Below are 22998 nucleotides of genomic sequence, written 5' to 3' on the forward strand. Positions count from 1 at the left end.
AGGGAGTCTGAAAACGCACGAGAGAAAACACACAAGAGAAAAGCCTTTCCAACACACTAATACACAGGAGGAGACAACATACCACTGCTCTCATTGTGAAAAGACATTTTCCCAGTCAGAGGACCTGAAAACACACGAGAGAATAGAGAGGCTGTGTTCTGACTTGTGTTTCTGACTGAGAATTTGTCCACGGCCAGGATTCACAGGACCAGGGTGTCCGCTATGGACACCTGGAAGAAATCAGCAGCGGACATTTCTGAAGGTTTATCCAACAGACCTGTACATCCATGAATGGGTCTCTATAATGTGTAACTATTTCTGAAGGTTTATCCAACAGACCTGTACCACCATGAATGGATCTATAATGTGTAACTATTTCTGAAGGTTTATCCAACAGACCTGTACATCCATGAATAGATCTATAATGTGTAACTATTTCTGAAGGTTTATCCAACAGACCTGTACAACCATGAATGGATCTCTATAATGTGTAACTATTTCTGGAGGTATATCCAACAGACCTGTACATCCAGGAATGGGTCTCTATAATGTGTAACTATTTCTGCTGTATTGTGATGTATTGTTTAATAGATGTACTATGTTAGGTATATTTATCTGTGGTTTTATTTCAACAGATTTTACTGATGCTATTAGATTGCTGGGTGGGGGGAGTTTTATATATACAGAGACTTCAGAAAGTTTTCACACCCCTTGACTGGTCCCACATGTTGTTGTGTTACATCCTGAATTTAAAATGTATTTTTATTTCACCTTTATTTAACCAGGTAGACTAGTTGAGAAGAAGTTCTCATTTGCAATGACACATACAACAACACAGAGTTACACATGGAATAAACAAACATACAATCAATTATACAGTAGAAAAATCTATATACAGCATGTGCAAATAAGGTAGGATAAGAGAGGTTAGGCAATAAATAGACCATGGTGGCGAAGTAATTACAATATAGCAATTAAACACTGGAATGGTAGGGAATGTGAATAGCAGAAGATGAATGTGCAAGTAGAGATACTGGGGTTAAATGGATTCAATACCCCATAATGTCAAAGTGGAATTACGTTTTTGGAAATGTTTACAAATGTAATTAAAAGCCTAAATAAGTTCAGGAGTAAAGATTTTGCTTAACAAGTCACATAATAAGTTGCAGGGACTCACTCTGTGTGCAATAATAGTGTTTAACATGATGTCTGAATGACTACCTCATCTCTGTACCCCACACGTACAATTATCTGTAATGTCCCTCAGTCGAGCAGTGAATTTCAAACACAGATTCAACCACAAAGACCAGGGAGGTTTTCCAACGCCTCACAAAGAAGGGCACCTATTGGTAGATGGGTAAAAAAAAGCAGACATTGAATATCCCTTTGAGCATGGTGAAGTTATTAATTACACTTTAGATGGTGTATCAATATACCCAGTCACTAACTCAGTTGCTGGAGAGGAAGGAAACCGCTCAGGGATTTTACCATGAGGCCAATGGTGACTTTAAAATAGTTAGTGTTTAATGGTTGTGATAGGACAAAACTGAGGATGGATCAACAACATTGTAGTTACTCCACAATACTAACCTAAATGACAGAGTGAAAAGATGGAAGCCTGTATAGAATACAAATATTCCAAAACATGCATTCTGTTTGCAATAAGGCACTAAAGTAATACTGAAAAACAATGTGGCAAAGCAATTAACTTCTACTTGGTACTCATCCCGGATCCGGGAGCACCCTCATCAGTAAAAAAGCCGACTAGCATAGCCTAGCATAGCGCCACAAGTAAATACTAGCATCTAAATATCATGAAATCACAAGTCCAAGACACCAGATGAAAGATACACATCTTGTGAATCCAGCCATCATTTCCGATTTTTAAAATGTTTTACAGGGAAAACACAATATGTATTTCTATTAGCTAACCACGATAGCAAAAGACCCAACCGCATATTTTCACCATTTTTTTACTGCATAGGTAGCTATCACAAAACCGACCAAATAGAGATATAAATAGTCACTAACCAAGAAACAACTTCATCAGATGACAGTCCTATAACATATTTATTGTATAGCATATGTTATGTTTGAAAAATGTGCATATTTCAGGTATAAATCATAGTTTTACATTGCAGCCACCATCACAAGTCTCACCAAAGCAACTAGAATAACTACAGAGAGCAACGTGAATTACCTAAATACTCATCATAAAACATTTATGAAAAATACACAGCGTACAGCAAATGAAAGACACAGATCGTGTGAATCCAGCCAATATTTCAGATTTTTTAAGTGTTTTACAGCGAAAACACAATATAGCATTATATTAGCTTACTACAATAGCCTACCACACAACCGCATTCATTCAAGGCACGTTAGCGATAGCGAATAAACCAGCAAAAGATATTAATTTTTTCACTAACCTTCTCAAACTTCATCAGGTGACAGTCCTATAACATCATATTACACAATACATATATGGTTTGTTCGAAAATGTGCATATTTAGCGGTACAATTCGTGGTTGAACAATGTGAATACTAGCCAAACTGCACAAAATAATCCGGATATATTTCTGACACTCACATCATCTAATCAAATAACTAATCATATACTTTACTAAAAAATACAGGTTGGACAGCAAATGAAAGATACACTAGTTCTTAATGCAACCGCTGTGTTAGATTTTTAAAAGTAACCTTAGTACGACATACAGCTTACGTTATAGTGAGACAGCGCCCGAAATCTGGGCGGAATATAGTCTAAACATTTTCGACAGAAATACGAAATAACATCATAAATGGTTCCTACTTTTGATGATCTTCCATCAGAATCTTGTACAAAGGGTCCTTTGTCCAGAATAATCGTTGTTTGGTTGTAGAATGCCCTCTTCATCTGTCGAATTAGCAACCAAAGCTGGCCATGCGGCACGGAAGTGCCCAACTCACCAGAACGCATAACAAACAAAATACCGAAAATCGCAATCAACTGATATAAACTGATATAACTCGGTTTAATATAACTAGTTTATGATGTTTTTAACACATATATCAAATAAAATCAGAGCCGGAGATATCTAACGTCGATAACGAAAGCTTTTCAGAACACAATCCAGGTGACCCTTTCGCGCCATGGTGAAGAAAGGAAAGAGTGGTCGCGTCATTCCAACAGGTCTTATTCGGCCTCAGATAGAGCTATACACCCCATTCCAATTTTCACTGCCTACTGACATCTAGGGGAAGGCGTATGCAGTGCATGTAGACCCATAGATTCCATGCAAATTAATAAACTGACCCTGGAACAGAGCCCTCGATTTCAGATTTCTCACTTCCTGACAGGAAGTTTGCTGCAAAATGAGTTCTGTTTTACTCACAGATATAATTCAAACGGTTTTAGAAACTAGAGAGTGTTTTTGTATCCAATAGTAATAATAATATGCATATTGTACGAGCAAGAATTGAGTACGAGGCTGTTTAATTTGGGAACGATTTTTTACAAAGTGGAAATAGCGCCCCCCCTATTGAGAAAATTAACTTTATATCCTGAATACAAAAGCGTTATGTTTGGGGCAAATTCAACACATCACTGACTACATATTTTCAAGCATGATGGTGGCTGCATCATGTAATGGATATGCTTGTCATTGGCGTCACTAGAGGCGTAACTACAGTCCCTGATTCTAATCTAATGATCATTAGCTGCATCATTTTATGGTTCTAATCCAGGCAGTATCACTTCCAGGTTAAGCGAGCAGCGTGTCAAGATGTGCAGTGCGGCTTGGCAGGGTCGTGTTTCGGAGGACGCATGGCTCTCGACATTCGCCTCTCCCCCGAGTCCGTAGAGGAGTTGCAATTGGATTTCATGACATTGGTGAAAAAAGATATATATAATACACTGGTACTGAAATTAGATTTTTAATCACCTGGCAGATGTGTCAAACCATGTAAACACCTGCAAGACTTTGGTTAGAAGTGAATCACCTGGCAGATGTGTCAAACCATGTAAACACCTGCAAGACTTCGGTTAGAAGTGAATCACCTGGCAGATGTGTCAAACCATGTAAACACCTGCAAGACTTTGGTTAGAAGTGAATCACCTGGCAGATGTGTCAAACCATGTAAACACCTGCAAGACTTCGGTTAGAAGTGAATCACCTGGCAGATGTGTCAAACCATGTAAACACCTGCAAGACTTCGGTTAGAAGTGAATCACCTGGCAGATGTGTCAAACCATGTAAACACCTGCAAGACTTAAGTTAGAAGTGGATCACCTGGCAGATGTGTCAAACCATGTAAACACCTGCAAGACTTAAGTTAGAAGTGAATCACCTGGCAGATGTGTCAAACCATGTAAACACCTGCAAGACTTAAGTTAGAAGTGAATCACCTGGCTGGACATTTTTTTATTTTATTTTTTTATTTCACCTTTGTTCAACCAGGTAGGCAAGTTGAGAACAAGTTCTCATTTACAACTGCGACCTAGCCAAGATAAACAAAGCAGTTCGACACATACAACAACACAGAGTTACACATGGAGCGTAACAAACATACAGTCAATAATACAGTAGAAAAATAAGTCTATATACAATGTGAGCAAGTGAGGTGAGATAAGGGAGGTGAAGGCAAAATAAATAAATATAAAAATAAAATAAAAATATATAAAAGGCCATGGTGGCGAAGTAAATACAATATAGCAAGTAAAAACACTGGAATGGTTGGTTTGCAGTGGAAGAATGTGCAAAGTAGAGATAAAAATAATGGGGTGCAAAGTCGCTAAATAAATAAATACAGTAGGGAAAGAGGTAGTTGTTTGGGCTAAATTATATATGGGCTATGTACAGGTGCAGTAATCTATGAGCTGCTCTGACAGACATCCTAAGAAGCACATAGAGACCTGCATTTTGAAGTCGGTTTAATAATACTTGTGAAAACTGACTTCAGGTGATTGAGGGATCTAGTCTAGATTAAACGTCATAGGAAGTTTTATCATGTGGAGGTTTCATTCAAGTCTGTTTAATTAAATAATCTGTTTGTCTTTGACAGGAGAGAGACCAGACTCTCCTTCTGACAGCAGGAAGAGTCCTTCAGGGGAACCAGACCCAGAGACGTCCAAACCAGCAGGACGACATCACTGCTCCCAGTGTGGAACGAGTTGTACTCAGTTAGGGAGCCTGAAAACACATAAGAGACACACACAGGAAAAAAGCCTTTCCAATGTTCCCAGTTAGGAAACCTGAACCAGCATGAGAGAACACAAGAAGATGTACCGCTGCTCCCAGTGTGGAAAGAGATTTACCCGGTTAAGGTACCTGAAAGAGCATGAAACAATACATACAAATACACAGGAGGAGAAGACATACCACTGCTCTCATTGTGGAAAGACATTTTCCCAGTCAGAGGACCTGAAAACACATGAGAGAATCGAGAGGCTGTGTTCTGACTTGTGTTTTTGACTGAGAATTTGTGTTTTTGTTTGGGCTGTCAGACTTGAGAACTTTGATTATCGATTAATCCATTGTCTGAAAGGGTTAAAAATACACTGAAAACATCCAAAATACATATTGTATACCGCTAAAATCTACAATTCCATGTAAAAACAAGATGACATTGTAATGTTTTTAAAATGGTATAACTTCCTTTATTTTTGCTGGACCCCAGGAAGAGTAGCTGTTGCCTTGGCAGGAACTAATGGGGATCCATAATAAACCCCAGGAAGAGTAGCTGTTGCCTTGGCAGGAACTACTGGGGATCCATAATAAACCCCAGGAAGAGTAGCTGCTGCCCTGGCAGGAACTAATGGGGATCCATAATAAACCCCAGGAAGAGTAGCTGCTGCCTTGACAGGAACTAATGGGGATCCATAATAAACCCCAGGAAGAGTAGCTGCTGCCTTGGCAGGAACTAATGGGGATCCATAATAAACCCTAGGAAGAGTAGCTGCTGCCTTGGCAGGAACTAATGGGGATACATAATAAACCCCAGGAAGAGTAGCCGCTGCCTTGACAGGAACTAATGGGGATCCATAATAAACCCCAGGAAGAGTAGCTGCTGCCATGGCAGGAACTAATTGGGATCCATAATAACCCCCAGAAAGAGTAGCTGCTGTCTTGGCAGGAACTAATGGGGATCCATAATAAACCTCAGGAAGAGTAGCCGCTGCCTTGGCAGGAACTAATGGGGATCCATAATAAACCCCAGGAAGAGTAGCTGCTGCCTTGGCAGGAACTAATGGGGATCCATAATAAACCCCAGGAAGAGTAGCTGCTGCCTTGGCAGGAACTAATGGGGATCCATAATAAACCCCAGGAAGAGTAGCTGCTGCCTTGGCAGGAACTAATGGGGATACATAATAAATACCAATACTTGTATCAATATTTTTGTGTCTCTTTACTCTCAGATTCAAAAATGCTAATTAGCATCAAAGTAGATGACATGCAAGACTACAAATCCCTGGAAACTCCTGCATGTCATCTTTAGCATACACCTTTCACAGAACAGTTCACAGAATTGTCCATTGAAATAAATATTGACAATTTAATCATTGCTACATAAAGGCCTGATTGGTGGAGTGCTGCAGAGGTGGTTGGCCTTCTGGAAGGTTCTCCCATCTCCACAGAGGAACTCTGGAGCTCTGTCAGAGTGAACATCGGGTTCACTTTCACCTCCCTGACCAAGGCCCTTCTCCCCCGATTCCTCAGTTTAGCCGGGCGGCCAGCTCTAGGAAGAGTCTTGGTGGTTCCAAACTTCTTCCATTTAAGAATGATGGAGGCCACTGTGTTCTTGGGGACCTTCAATGCTGAAGAATTTTTTTGGTACCTTTTCTCCAGATCTGTGCCTCGACACATTCTTGTCTCAGAGCTCTACGGACAATTCCTTTGACCTCATGACTTGGTTTTCACTCTGACATGCACTGTAAACTGTGGCACTTTATATAGACAGGTGTGTGCCTCTCCAAATCATGTCTAATCAATTGAATTTACCACTGGTGGACTCCAATCAAGCTGGAGAAACATCTCAAGGATGATCAATGGAATCAGGATGCATCTGAGCTCAATTTCGAGTCTCATAGCAAAGGGTCTGAATACTTAAATACATTTGCAAAAATGTTTACAAACCTGTTTTTGGTTTGTCATTATGTGGTATTGTGATGTCATTATGTGGTATTGTGATGTCATTATGGGGTATTGTGTGTAGATTGACGAGGGGAAAAATATTCCATTTTAGAACAAGGCTGTAAAGTAACTGAATGTGGAAAAAGTGAAGGGGTCTGAATACTTAACGAATGCACTGTATACAGCTGGCAGATTTTTCTACCATTGGCAGTTTTGTACACAGTCACGTGATACGTGGTATAGAAATGTCCAATCATAGGAGAGTACATGGGAGGCACTATACTGTGTGTCTGCAGGTGTCTATCTGGTCAAAACCACTGATACAGGTGCCCCTCCACCCTCTGGTGGGATGGATCATGTCTACAGAGACACCTAGATTCAAATACTTAGATTTGTGTGTATTGGGTTGTGAAATTGTTAGATATTACTTGTTAGATATTACTGCACTGTCGGAGCTAGAACCACAAGCATTTCACTACACCCACAATAACATCTGCTAAACACGTGTATGTGACCAATAAAATGTTATTTGATTTGAAATAAACGTCCTATTTATCAAAGGTGCTTTTGGCTGGGGTCAAAATGACTCCAAAGGATTTGAATTTGTTAAAAGTCCATTTGATACAGAAACACTAAACCATGATTTAGATTTATTAAGAACAAGTTGATTGACAAAGTCATGAAAAATTGGAACAATTGAATAAACCACATTTTGGCTATGATAAAAGATATGCCTCTGGGGTCAAAATGATCCATGTCAGAAGTATGGATCAATGCAAATATGTAGTGGGTGTAAAGTTTGTTTTAAATTATCACTCATTAAACACGAATCAATCAACACATGCTTCTCTTTGAACGACTTTATATAATATTAAACTTTTATGAAATAAATGAAAAATAAATTTTGGTTCATCAACTGCGTTTCCCACTCCAGTCAGCAGATGGCGATGTGCGTCTTTTAGGTTCAGGCGACGCTGCCAGTGTGACGTATAATCTAGTGGACGGGACGCTCCTTCAACAACAACAGCTAGTCAGACACCTCGGTAGCTTTCTAGCAAACATAGCTACAACATTCACCCGCTTTACACTGTTTTGGTGTATATTAGTCGATGTGTTTGAAACACACTTCTGTCGTATGTACTTGTTGGCCCATTTAATTATATATTTACGTTGTTTGTCAGCTAGCTGGTTTGCTAAGTTAGCTTTGAACTAGGCTAGTCGCTAATGCTAGCTAGCTAACATCTCCGACCATGAGTTCACTAAGTTACTCTCCTCCTGATAAAGATGAGGAGGTCTGCTGGACGGAGAAAGTAGCTTTCGTCAAAGAGGAGGAGGAAGAGAAGGATGTTACAATACAAATACAAGTAGAGGGTGAGGCTGTTACTGTGAAAGAAGAAGAGAAAGACGTTACAGTGAAAGAAGAGGAAGACACGTTCAGAGTGAAAGAGGAGGAGGATGCAGTTTTTGGAGTGAAAAAGGAGGAGGAGGAGGAGATTACTGTCACATTGAAAGAGGAGAAGGAAGAAGAGGAGGTTGGAGATCTGTTTAACCCCAGTAAGTACCGTCTCTGCAGTCGTTGAACCAATATGCAGTAAAGGGGTTCTACACTTTAATGTTGTTCTGTAGGAATGGCTGAAGCTACACTGTAACGTGTAGAACATCAAGAGTGGACCATCAACAAAACGTTAACAATTGATCAAATGCATCCAATGACAATACCTGAAATACTGTAGTCCTCAATATCTCCTATTAGATTAGCCCAATATGTAGTCTTAAAGGGGCAATCAGCAGTTGTTACATCCATTTTGGGCCCAATATGCTTTTTACCGAAACGGGCAGGGAGTACGCTTTGTTATTGTGTCTACTGCTGATTGCTGCCCCCGTTACTCCTCAAGGTCCAAGGACTGTATGTTATTTTCAGAGGTAGACTGGCTCTGGCAGGTAAAATAGTCAAATAATGACCGGTTGCATCACCACCTGGTATGGCAACTGCTCGGCATCTGACCGTAAGGCGCTACAGAGGGTAGTGCGAACGGCCCAGTACATCACTGTGGCCAAGCTTCCTGCCATCCAGGACCTATATAATAGGCGGTGTCAGAGGAAAGCCCACAAAATTGTCAGAGACTCCAGTCACCCAAGTTATAGACTGTTTTCTCTGCTACCGCACGGCAAGTGGTACCGGAGCGCCAAGTCTAGAACCAAAAGCTTCCTCAACAGCTTCTACCCCCAAGCCATAAGACTGCTGAACAATTCGTAAAATCACCACCGGACAATTTACATTGACCCCCCACCCCCCTGCATTTTGTGCACTGCTGCTACTCACTGGTTGTTTGTTACCTATGCATAGTCACTACACTCCCCTACCTTCATGTACAGATTACCTCAACTAGCCTGTAACCCCGCACACTGACTCAGTACCGGTGCCCCCTGTATATAGCCTCCACACTGACTCAGCACCGGTGCCCCCTGTATATAGCCTCCACACTGACTCAGTACCGGTGCCCCCTGTATATAGCCTCCACACTGACTCAGTACCGGTGCCCCCTGTATATAGCCTCCACACTGACTCGGTACCGATGCCCCCTGTATATAGCCTCCGCACTGACTCAGTACCGGTGCCCCCTGTATATAGCCTCCACACTGACTCAGTACCGGTGCCCCCTGTATATAGCCTCCACACTGACTCGGTACCGGTGCCCCCTGTATATAGCCTCCACACTGACTCAGTACCGGTGCCCCCTGTATATAGCCTCCACACTGACTCGGTACCGGTGCCCCCTGTATATAGCCTCCACACTGACTCGGTACCGGTGCCCCCTGTATATAACCTCCACACTGACTCGGTACCGGTGCCCCCTGTATATAGCCTCCACACTGACTCTGTACCGGTACCCCCTGTATATAGCCTCCACACTGACTCGGTACCGGTGCCCCCTGTATATAGCCTCCACACTGACTCAGTACCGGTGCCCCCTGTATATAACCTCCACACTGACTCGGTACCGGTGCCCCCTGTATATAGCCTCCACACTGACTCAGTACCGGTGCCCCCTGTATATAACCTCCACACTGACTCGGTACCAGTGCCCCCTGTATATAGCCTCCACACTGACTCGGTACCAGTGCCCCCTGTATATAGCCTCCACACTGACTCGGTACCAGTGCCCCCTGTATATAGCCTCCACACTGACTCGGTACCGGTGCCCCCTGTATATAGCCTCCACACTGACTCGGTACCGGTGCCCCCCTGTATATAGCCTCCACACTGACTCGGTACCGGTGCCCCCTGTATATAGCCTCCACACTGACTCAGTACCGGTGTCCCCTGTATATAGCCTCCACACTGACTCAGTACCGGTGCCCCCTGTATATAGCCTCCACACTGACTCAGTACCGGTTCCCCCTGTATATAACCTCCACACTGACTCGGTACCGGTGCCCCCTTGTATATAGCCTCCACACTGACTCAGTACCGGTTCCCCCTGTATATAACCTCCACACTGACTCGGTACCGGTGCCCCCTGTATATAACCTCCACACTGACTCGGTACCGGTGCCCCCTGTATATAGCCTCCACACTGACTCGGTACCGGTGCCCCCTGTATATTGCCTTGTTATTGTTATTCTCATTGTGTTACTTTTTATTATTACTTTTTATTTTAGTCTACTTGGTAAACGTTTTCTTCTTCTTGAACTGCACTGTTGGTTAAGGGCTTGTAAGTAAAGCATTTCACTGTAAAGTCTTAAGTTGGTGTCTTGACGGATTTGTAAAAAACGGTTTGTCATAAAACACTATATATATATTTTTTTAAATGTTGCTGACACCCCTCCCCAGATGTGTCTCATTTTTGGGATTCATTGCTGATTCCTACCTGTAGCTCACTATGAGGTGTCTAGTGATACAGGTTAAAGGTCCTGTTGGAGATTGGTGGTTGGTAGCGGAGTCGAGGGAACAAGCAGGGTTGGACAGGGCCATGTTATTATCCCACACACAGTCTCTGTGGTTCATATGAACCCCATTCCTGGGAATTAGATTTGATTACAAATCGCCCCTGTCTGTTACCACAGAAGGGTTCCGTCTGTCCCATTCCCAGCTAGGTTACGAGGTGCTTTGTCACCAGTACCTATGACTGGTTGATAGGGGAAACCTCCATGCTTATTATAGAACAAGTAATTAGGGGAAAACTATTTAGTAAACTGAAATAAAACAGCAAACCTGTTTGAAAAATTACAACTATTCCAAAACTATCTTTGACTCAAACTAAAATAGCCTAAAATAATATTATATTAAATAATAATATTATGTTCAGTTTGAATAATTTACATCTTGATTTTGGGCAAAAATAGAATTGGGTTTTAAATATTTTTGTGGTTTTAAAGCTTCTGAACCTGGTGGCTGGTAAATGCTGCCATGGGATGGCAATGTTTCAAATAGACCTAGATTGTGTATCACTATCACTTGCTTTCACCAGAAATACTTTAAGAAATGAGGATATTGGAAACTCCTTTCGATTCGTATTAAAACTTCTTGCCACTAGGGGGGTGCCATTTCGACATAGCACAAAAGCGTACCCAATTTAAACGGCCTCGTACTCAATTCTTGCTCGTACAATATGCATATTATTCTTACTATTGGATAGAAAACACTCTCTAGTTTCTAAAACCGTTCGAATTATGTCTGTGGGTGAAACAGAACTCTTTCTACAGCGAAATCCATGACAGGAACTGCGAAGGTCTGAAAACTAGGCTCTGCTCTCAGATCAGTTTAAAGCTCTGTTTGTATCCTATGGGTCGACATGAACTGCACCCGCCTTCCCCTGGATGTCAGTAACCAATGAGAAGTGGAATGGAATTTCTGCGTAGTTCCCAGAGTTTATAAAAGGCCAAGGAGCGAGAGGACCTCTCTTTTCAACGCTCGCCATTACGCAAAGCAAGACCTCAGGATGGCGTTTTGAAACGCTCAGTTATCGACCTTAAATATATCCGTCTGTAATTTAATTCGTTATAGGTGTTAGAAACATCATAACGAAGTTATTTTAAACCGAGTTATATCAGTTTATGCGAGTATATTGCTATTTTCGGAATTTCCTTAGTATTGAGTTTGAAGATTTGGGCATGCTGTGGCCTCATAGCTACTTGTTAGCTGCTATTTCCGAAGTTGAACACGACGTTTTACAACCAAGCAACAATTCTACTGTTCTACAGGTATTCTGACCTGGGCTGGAGCAGACTGGGAGACTGGTATTCTGACCTGGGCTGGAGCAGACTGGGAGGCTGGTATTCTGACCTGGGCTGGAGCAGACTGGGAGGCTGGTATTCTGACCTGGACTGGAGCACACTGTGCTGGAGCAGACTGGGAGACTGGTATTTTGACCTGGGCTGGAGCACACTGTGCTGGAGCAGACTGGGAGACTGGTATTCTGACCTGTGCTGGAGCAGACTGGGAGACTGGTATTCTGACCTGGGCTGGAGCAGACTGGTAGGCTGGTGCAGTGTCATCAGGCTGTGTGGTGGAGGCCATCCTGTTCTCGGGTTCTGCTTGTGTTATGCCAACCACCAGGTCATTATAACCACCAGGTCATTATAACCACCAGGTCATTATAACCACCAGGTCATTATAACCACCAGGTCATTATTACCACCAGGTCATTATTACCACCAGGTCATTATTACCACCAGGTCATTATTACCACCAGGTCATTATTACCACCAGGTCATTAGAACCACCAGGTCATTAGAACCACCAGGTCAGGGAGAAGAGCCTCACTCTGACCTCTGTCGAGTTGAAGTATCTGCTCTCCAGTTGAAATTTCAGCTCTGGTGCAGATGTGCCCATCTGCTCTCCAGGTGTAGACCCAGGGGGCCCGTTTAGAACCTTTTTAGGACATTTCGAGATGACAGATGTTTGTGTTTGGTCTATTAATGTACCTGTGAGTTGAAATTTTTATCATTTTTGCATTTTTGACCAAATTAGACTCCTTTAAAGTGCCAGTTTTTCGCTCAGGTAGGGTATCAGCCTGAGCTATTTAAAAACACTTTTTCAACATTTCAAGATAGCAGTTAGTTTAGTTTGATGTAAATAAAGATAGCTGAGAAGTGGGACTCTGTCATTGTTTCTGACAAGATCTCTCATTGATCTCGGGTTCAGCCACCAGGGAGCACCAAACCTCTTTGAAAAGTTCATGTGAATAGTTACCACTTCTCAGGAGATGATAGACTTAGCCTTTCAAATGTTTTGTAATGATGGGATGGCTATTGAACAGAACTTTAAAACCTGGTTTTCTTGTATGTACCAGTTTGGGTCAGTCACAGTGGTCAGGTATTCTGCCCTTTCTCCGCCTCTCTCCCTTTTCACTCCCCTCTCTCCCTTTTCACTCCCTCTCTCCGCCTCTCTCCCTTTTCACTCCCTCTCTCCCTTTTCACTACCTCTCTCCGCCTCTCCCTTTTCACTCCCTCTCGCCGCCTCTCTCCCTTTTCACTCCCTCTCTCCGCCTCTCTCCCTTTTCACTCCCTCTCTCCGCCTCTCTCCCTTTTCACTCCCTCTCTCCGCCTCTCTCCCTTTTCACTCCCTCCCTCTCCGCCTCTTTCCCTTTTCACTCCCTCTCTCCGCCTCTCTCCCCTTTCACTCCCTCTCTCCGCCTCTCTCCCTTTTCACTCCCTCTCTCCGCCTCTCTCCCTTTTCACTCCCTCTCTCCGCCTCTCTCCCTTTTCACTCCCTCTCTCCGCCTCTCTCCCTTTTCACTCCCTCTCTCCGCCTCTCTCCCTTTTCACTCCCTCTCTCCGCCTCTCTCCCTTTTCACTTCCCTCTCTCCGCCTCTCTCCCTTTTCACTCCCCTCTCTCCCTTTTCACTCCCCTCTCTCCCTTTTCACTCCCCTCTCTCCGCCTCTCTCCCTTTTCACTCCCTCTCTCCGCCTCTCTCCCTTTTCACTCCCTCTCTCCGCCTCTCTCCCTTTTCACTCCCTCTCTCCGCCTCTCTCCCTTTTCACTCCCTCTCTCCGCCTCTCTCCCTTTTCACTCCCTCTCTCCGCCTCTCTCCCTTTTCACTCCCTCTCTTAGCCTCTCTCCCTTTTCACTCCCTCTCTTAGCCTCTCTCCCTTTTCACTCCCTCTCTCCGCCTCTCTCCCTTTTCACTCCCTCTCTCCGCCTCTCTCCCTTTTCACTCCGCCTCTCTCCCTTTTCACTCCCCTCTCTCCGCCTCTCTCCCTTTTCACTCCCTCTCTCCGCCTCTCTCCCTTTTCACTCCCCTCTCTCCCTTTTCACTCCCCTCTCTCCGCCTCTCTCCCTTTTCACTCCCCTCTCTCTGCCTCTCTACCTTTTCACTCCCTCTCCCTCTCTAAGAACTTCCCATTTGAATCAATAAGGATTGCAGTTGTGGGTGACTATCTGGGTGGAGCAGACTGGGAGGCTGGTATTCTGACCTGGGCTGGAGCAGACTGGGAGGCTGGTATTCTGACCTGGGCTGGAGCAGACTGGGAGGCTGGTATTCTGACCTGGGCTGGAGCAGACTGGTAGGCTGGTATTCTGACCTGGGCTGGAGCAGACTGGGAGACTGGTATTCTGACCTGGGCTGGAGCAGACTGGGAGGCTGGTATTCTGACCTGGGCTGGAGCAGACTGGGAGGCTGGTATTCTGACCTGGGCTGGAGCACACTGTGCTGGAGCAGACTGGGAGACTGGTATTCTGACCTGTGCTGGAGCAGACTGGGAGACTGGTATTCTGACCTGGGCTGGAGCAGACTGGTAGGCTGGTGCAGTGTCATCAGGCTGTGTGGTGGAGGCCATCCTGTTCTCGGGTTCTGCTTGTGTTATGCCAACCACCAGGTCATTATAACCACCAGGTCATTATAACCACCAGGTCATTATAACCACCAGGTCATTATAACCACCAGGTCATTATTACCACCAGGTCATTATTACCACCAGGTCATTAGAACCACCAGGTCATTAGAACCACCAGGTCATTAGAACCACCACAGTCAGAGCAGCAGTGAGTTCTCTTCCCTGTGGATCTCTGCAGGTGTTTATTGAGGAGTTCTGATCTGGAGAGACTCTTCTCTGCCTTTTTAGCATCATGAGGTTGTTGAGGCTCCCCAGAGGATCCAGGACAGTCACGTCTCTTCCCTGTGTGAATGACAAAGTCATACAGATGGTTAAAGGCCCACAACAGCAGAAATCCACTGTAAAAGGTGATGCCAACAGCGTAGCCATGATGTTGTACAACAATTGACGTCTGTAATGAATGTAATGATTTGACATTTGTCTTAAAATGAGCAAGAATAGTCATATATTGTCTTCTTTTCACATTAGTAGTAACATCTAAGATTGTAGACTAGAAATAAGTTATTCATGTTGTTGAAACTCTAAGCAGTGTGCCAGACCTTTGGTCTCCAATATAGGCCCCTTTCTGTGTTTAATAAAATTGTATGAGGAAACCGATAGTTATGGATGTAGTATATCTGCCTGGAGCAAAAATGGTGAGCAAAGATTTTAGTTTTTCACAACGTATTCTGAATGTGAATAGGGGAAAACTCAGGGGAGTAACCTCAAACAAACGTACAGTCAATAACACAATAGAAAAATCTATATACAGTGTGTGCAAATGGAGTAAGGAGGCACGGCAATAAATAGGCCATAGTAGCGAAGTAATTACAATTTAACAAATTAACACTGGAGTGATAGATGTGCAGATGATGATGTGCAAGTAGAAATACTGGTGCGCAAAAGAGCAAAAAAAGTAAATAAAAACATGGGGATGAGGTAGGTAGTTGGATGGGCTATTTACAGATGGGCTGTGTACAGCTGCAGTGATTGGTAAGCTGCTCAGATAGCTGATGCTTAAAGTTAGTGAGGGAGATATGTCTCCAACTTCAGCGATTTTTGCAATTCGTTCCAGTCATTGGCAGCAGAGAACTGGAAGGAAAGGTGGCCAAAGAAGGTGTTGGCTTTGTGGATGACCAGTGAGATATACCTCCTGGAGCACGTGCTATGGGTGGGTGTTGCTATGGTGACCAGCGAGCTGAGTTAAGGCGGCCTAGCAAAGACTTAAAGATGACCTGGAGCCAGTGGGTTTGGCGACGAATATGTAGCGAGGGCCAGCCAACGAGAGCATACAGGTCGCAGTGGTGGGTGGTATATGGGGCTTTAGTGACTAAACGGATGGCACTGTGATAGACTACATCCAGTTTGCTGAGTAGAGTGTTGGGGGCTATTTTGAAAATGACATCACCGAAGTCATGGATCGGCAGGATAGTCAGTTTTACGAGGGTATGTTTGGCAGCGTGAGTGAAGGACGCTTTGTTGCAAAATAGGAAGCCGATTCTAGATTTAATTTGGGATTGGAAATGCTTAATATTAGTCTGGAAGGAGAGTTTACAGTCTAGCAAGACACCTAGGTATTTATAGTTGTCCACATATTCTAAGTCAGAACCGTCCAGAGTAGTGATACTGGACGGGCGGGTGCGGGCAGCGATAGGTTGAAGAGCATACATTTAGTTTTACTAGCGTTTACGAGCAGTTGTTGGCCACGGAAGGAGTGTTGTATGGCATTGAAGCTCGTTTGGAGGTTTGTTAACACAGTGTCCAAAAAAGGGCCAGATGTATACAGAATGGTGTGGTCTGCGTAGAGGTGGATCAAGGAATCACCCGCAGCAAGAGCAATATCGTTGGTATATACAGAGAAAGGAGTCGGTCCGAGAATTGAACCCTGTGGTACCCCCATAGAGACTGCCAGAGGTACAGACAACAGGTCCTCCGATTTGAAACGCTGAACTCTGTCTGAGACGTAGTTGGTAAACCAGGCGAGTCAGTCATTTTAGAAACCAAGGCTATTGAGTCTGCCGATAAGAATACGGTGATTGACAGAGTCGAAAGCCTTGGCCAGGTTGATGAAGACGGCTGCATAGTACTGTCTTTTATCAACGGCGGTTATGATATCGTTTAGTACCTTGAGCGTGGCTGAGGTGCACTCGTGACCAGCTCGGAAACTGGATTGCACAGCGGAGAAGGTACGGTGGGATTCAAAATGGTCAGTGATCTGTTTGATAATTAACTTGACTTTCAAAGACTTTAGAACGGCAGGGCAGGATGGATATAGGTCTGTAATAGTTTGGGTCTAGAGTGTCACCCCCTTCGAAGAGGATTAAAAGCGTGCAAAAAGTAAACTGCCTGTTACTCAGGCGCAGAAACTAGGATATGCATATAACGTGTAGATTTTGATATAAAACACTCTACAGTTTCCAAAACTGTTAAAATAATGTCTGTGAGTATAACAGAACTCATATGGCAGGCAAAAACCTGAGGAAATCCAACCAGGAAGTTGGAGATTTTGAGGGTTGTAGTTTTTCAATTGAATGACTTACTAATATACTGTGTCTATGGGGTCACTTCCCAAGCCTTCCAGCAGATGTCAACAGTCTTTAAAACGTTGTTTGAGGCTTCTATTGTGGAAAATGAGAGAATAAGAGCTGTTTGACGAGGGGGCTTCCTGAAGAACCTTAGTGCACTCTCGCGCATTCCCGTGATGCTCGCCTTACTTTCTTTTTCTTCTGTAATTCTTCTGTAATACGCAATTGACCGGTTGGATTATTATTGAAGATTTTTGATAAAAATATCCTAAAGATTGATTGTAAACAACGTTTGACATGTTTCTACGAACTTTGATGGTACTTTTTTGACTTTTCGTATTGATGTTCTGAGCGCGCCTGGTGCATTTGGAAGAGTGAAGGAAACACCTGAACAAAACGGAGGATTTTGGACATAAATATGGACTTTATCGAACAAAACTAACATTTCTTGTGGAACTGAGAGTCTTTCGAGTGCATTCCACCGAAGATCAGCTAGGTAAGTGAAGATTTATAACGCTGTTTCTGACTTTTGTTGATTCCACAACATGGCTGGTAACTGTATGGCTTGCTTTGTCTCTGAGCGCTGTACTCAGAATATTGAACAATGTGCTTTCGACGCAAAGCTTTTTTGAAATCTGACACAGCGGATGCATTAAGAACAAGTTTATATTTAATTCCATGTAAAACACTTATATCTTTTATCAACGTTTATGATGAGTATTTCTGTCATTTGATGTGGCTCTCTGGAATTTCCATGGAGAGTTTTGGAGGCAAAGTATTTCTGAACATAACGCACCAATGTAAACTGAGGTTTTTGGATATAAATATGAACTTTATCGAACAAAACATACATGTATTGTGTAACATTGAGTCCTGGGAGTGTCATCTAAAGGAGATCGTCAAAGGTTAGTGATTAATTTTAGCTGTATTTCTGTTTTTTGTGACGCCTCTCCTTGCTTGTAAAATGGCTGTGTGGTTTTTCTTGTCCTGGCACTGTCCTAGAATAATCTAATGGTATGCTTTTTGTCTTTTGTTTGAAACACTCCTGTCAATGTTGAGTAAGGACGCACACCTGGTTACGCATATAAAAGTAGGACTAGTCTACCTGGTTACACATATAGAAGTAGGACTAGTCTACCTGGTTACACATATAGTAGTAGGACTAGTCTACCTGGTTACACATATAGTAGTAGGACTAGTCTACCTGGTTACACATATAGAAGTAGGACTAGTCTACCTGGCCTGTGTGCAAATGTAGGCCTATAAAATGTGCCCATTTGGGGATGTCTGATAGTATTTCTCATTGTCTTAATGCTGCACCACTAATGAGTTATGGAGCTTCTCAAAGTAATTTTTTCTTCACCTCAAACAGCAAGTTAACAAAGTCTAATCAAAATCAAATCAAGAATAGTTCCTCAAAGTATTTGAAAAATATTTCCAGCACTCGCCCTTTCGATAACCACTCGGCACAAAAGAGAAAAATGTAATGCTCTGATCCAGTGGAAATTTCAAAATACCTGATTAATTCTTATCCCTTTCACAAATAGCCAACAGCTGTGTCGGTCGAGAACTCACTGGCAGGGGAAACTGAAGGCCCAGAATATTTTATACAATGTTGCAAGTTTGCTATCTCCAGTTTTGGGCCAACCCAGTTGAAAGTTGATACAATGTTTCAAGTTTGTTGCAGACAGGCCATGTGCAGCCAATGTGATTTATATGATATTTATTTTTAATCAGGATATTTTCTACCATTGCTAAAAAACAAACGGCAATAAAAATGTTTCTTTATAATTTTGATTTAAATAGAATGTAGATTAACCACAGAGAATGATGTTGAGATAAAGACTATAATAATTATTATTACTATTATAAATTAAATGAAACTGTTCCAATAAAATGTGAATATGAAAATCCTAACTGGCACCAGATCAGTAGAAATGGTCAGATAACTTGGCACCAAATGGAAAAGGTTGCTGACTGCTGGTGTAGTCTATTACCATAAACTATAGGAGCATAACGACTGCTGGTGTATCCTATTACCAGAAACTATAGGAGCATAACGACTGCTGGTGTAGTCTATTACCAGAAACTATAGGAGCATAACGACTGCTGGTATAGCCTATTACCAGAAACTATAGGAGCATAACGACTGCTGGTGTAGTCTATTACCAGAAACTATAGGAGCATAACGATTGCTGGGGTAGTCTATTACCAGAAACTATAGGAGCATAACGACTGCTGGTGTAGCCTATTACCAGAAACTATAGGAGCATAACGACTGCTGGTGTAGTCTATTACCAGAAACTATAGGAGCATAACGACTGCTGGTGTAGTCTATTACCAGAAACTATAGGAGCATAACGACTGCTGGTGTAGCCTATTACCAGAAACTATAGGAGCATAACATCAGAATTTACGAAGGCCAGCAGCAGCGGGAGGAGTAGGCTAAAGAAGAAGTTTTTCTGATGGTTAGGCTATCTTGTTTTCAGAGGGGTGTCATCAATAGCCCAGAATGACAAAGTGAAAACAGGTAAAAAACAGAAATACCTTATTTACTTAATTATTCAGACCCTTTGCTATCAGACTTTTTATTTGTTGGCTTTATGTAGGCTATTTTTTACATAGCTGGCAATGGCAATAAAAGTTACTTTTAGATTTGTATCATTTTCATTTAGATAGAATGTAGATTAATCAAAGACAATGATTTTGAGATACTATTATCAATGAAATTAAACTGTTCCAGTAAAATGTGAATATGAAAATCATAACTGGCACCAGATCAGTAGAAATGGTAAGATAAATTTGCACTCCAAATGTAGGTTGCTGACTGCTTGTGTAGCCGATTACCAGCAACATCAGAATTTATGAAGGCCAGCAGGAGTTGGTTCAGGAAGAGTTTCTTCTCTTCTGGTTGGGCTATATTGATGTAATGGCATGAAAATAAATTGGCTGAATATTATACAGTGACTTATCAACAGCTCTAACAATTTGACCCCCACAGGAAATCTTCACTGGCAATTCTAGAATATACTATATAGCCTAGAAACCTGGATAAACTATCATTATGACATCATGGATGAATTCTAGAATATACTATATAGCCTAGAAACCTGGTTAAACTATCATTATGACATCATGAATGAATTCTAGAATATACTATATAGCCATAGAAACCTGGTTAAACTATAATTATGACATCATGGATGGCCAGTTCTTGTACTCATAGTGTAGTGAATTCATGGGGTTGCCCTGAGCTGAACTCAAACCTGGGTCCAGCGACTGTCAAGCCAACACCTTATAACTGTTTTGCCAAGATGTCTGAACTTCTTGACGAGGTCGCTAGGTGTTGGGTTACGGTTGATATAATAGCTTTCTCTATGAATTTGAGAGTGGTTACATTTCTCCAGACCCCATCCCTCAGCTGTTTACCAAACCAAGTCTCTGGGAAGCCATTTTGTTGCTGTTTAAATACTAGGTTGTCCCTTTAAAAAAGCCACACAAGAATCAATCAACCAATAACAAAGCTGTAATTCCACCACTATTTTGCTAATAAGATGATGGATGGGGTGGAGAAATGTAACTACTTTCAAATTCATAGACAGACCTATGGATGAAAGGACTGACCATCCATGATATCAACATTATAGTTTTAACCATGTTGAGGCTATACAGTGTTGATTTACATTGTTGCTAAACATTGGAGTAAAAAAAGCTTATTCTGGGTTCTGATGGGGTACAACAGTTGAACTAAGCTCATGAGGCATGTGTTATATTCTTCAAGAAACAATGGCTATAAATAAATAATTTAAAAGTCAAAATATGGATGTGGTAATTTCAGATTTCCCCTTTAACACCACACATCCTTCCAGTTCTCTGCTGCCAGTGACTGGAGCGAATTTCAAAAATCGCTGAAGCTGGAGACTTATATTTCCCTCACCAACTTTAAACATCAGCTATCTGAGCAGCTAACCGATCGCTGCAGCTGTACATAGTCCATCTGTAAATAGCCCACCCAATCTCCCTACCTCATCCCCAAACTGTTTTATTTACTTTTCTGCTCTTTTGCACACCAGTATCTCTACTTGCACATCATCATCTGCTCATTTATCACTCCAGTGTTAATCTGCTAAATTGTAATTCTTCGCTACTATGGCCTATTTATTGCCTACCTCCTCATGCCTTTTGCACACACTATATATAGACTTTCTTTTTTTTCTACTGTCATTGACTTGCTTATTGTGTTATTGGCTTGCTTATTGTATGCTATTCCATGTGTAACTCTGTGTTGTTGTCTGTGTCACACTGCTTTGCTTTATCTTGGCTAGGTCGCAGTTGTAAATGAGAACTTGTTCTCAACTGACCTACCTGGTTAAACTATCATTATGACATCATGGCCAACTGGTTAAACTATCATTATGACATCATGGCCACCTGGTTAAACTATCATTATGACATCATGGCCACCTGGTTAAACTATCATTATGCCATCATGGCCAACTGGTTAAACTATCATTATGACATCATGGCCACCTGGTTAAATAAAGGTTAAATAAAAAAACAGAGTTTGTGCCTCTGTTTTTAAGACAGTACTTACTAGTGTTAATCAGGGAACAGTCTCTCAAAACCATCTTATGGCTAAGTTCATCCTTAGAACCATTGGATGCCTTAAGATGCGTTTGGGAAACCGGGCCCAGATATCCAGTTTCCTCCTCCTCCTTTTTCGATGTGACAGTCATCTCCCCCTCCTCCTCTTTCACTCCAAAAACTGCATCCTCCTCTTCTTTTACTGTAAATACCTCTTCCTCTTTGAACGCGTCTTCCTCTTCTTTCACTGAAACGTCTTTATCTTCTTGTTTAACTGTAACAGCCTCACCCTCTAATTCTTGTTTTACTGTGACATCCTCCTCTTCCTCCTCCTCTTTCACCAGAGCTTCTTTCTCCGTCCAGCAGTCCTCCTCTTCATTAACAAGAGAGTAGCTTAGTGACCTCATGGTTGGAGATGTTAGCTAGCTAGGCTAATGCTAACTTAACCAGTCCGCTAGATGAATGAAAACAATACCGTAAATATGAAAATTATGAAATTAAAAGGGATAACTAACTAGACGACAGAAGTGGGTTTAAAATACAGTGGCTAATATACACTAACGCGTCTAAAGAGCTTTATTGGTTCGTCTATTTTGGCTAGCAAGCTACCGAGGTGGCTGAATTACTTTTGCTGCTGTTGAAAGAAGCGTTCCGTCCACTAGATTATACGTCACAGTAGCAGCATTGCCTTAAAGTCGCAGACCGCCATCTGCTAAATGGAGTGGGTAACGCAGTTGAGTAAAATGTAAATTTAATTTTCAGACAAAGGTAGGTAGGAATCAGGAACATAGCTAGTCCTAAAATATTAATTAGCCCCCCTCCCTAAATAATTGAATATCAGTCAATATATTTTTTCTATGATTTCTTATTTTCGTCAACCGTTCCATCGCATCTTAATCCTTTCAGGTGGCTGACACTAGGACCGGGGGAGGCTGCTGCACTCGTGACTGTTAGAC

This window comes from Salvelinus namaycush, unplaced genomic scaffold, assembly GCF_016432855.1.
Source record: "Salvelinus namaycush isolate Seneca unplaced genomic scaffold, SaNama_1.0 Scaffold1, whole genome shotgun sequence".
Taxonomy (NCBI): Eukaryota; Metazoa; Chordata; class Actinopteri; order Salmoniformes; family Salmonidae; genus Salvelinus; species Salvelinus namaycush.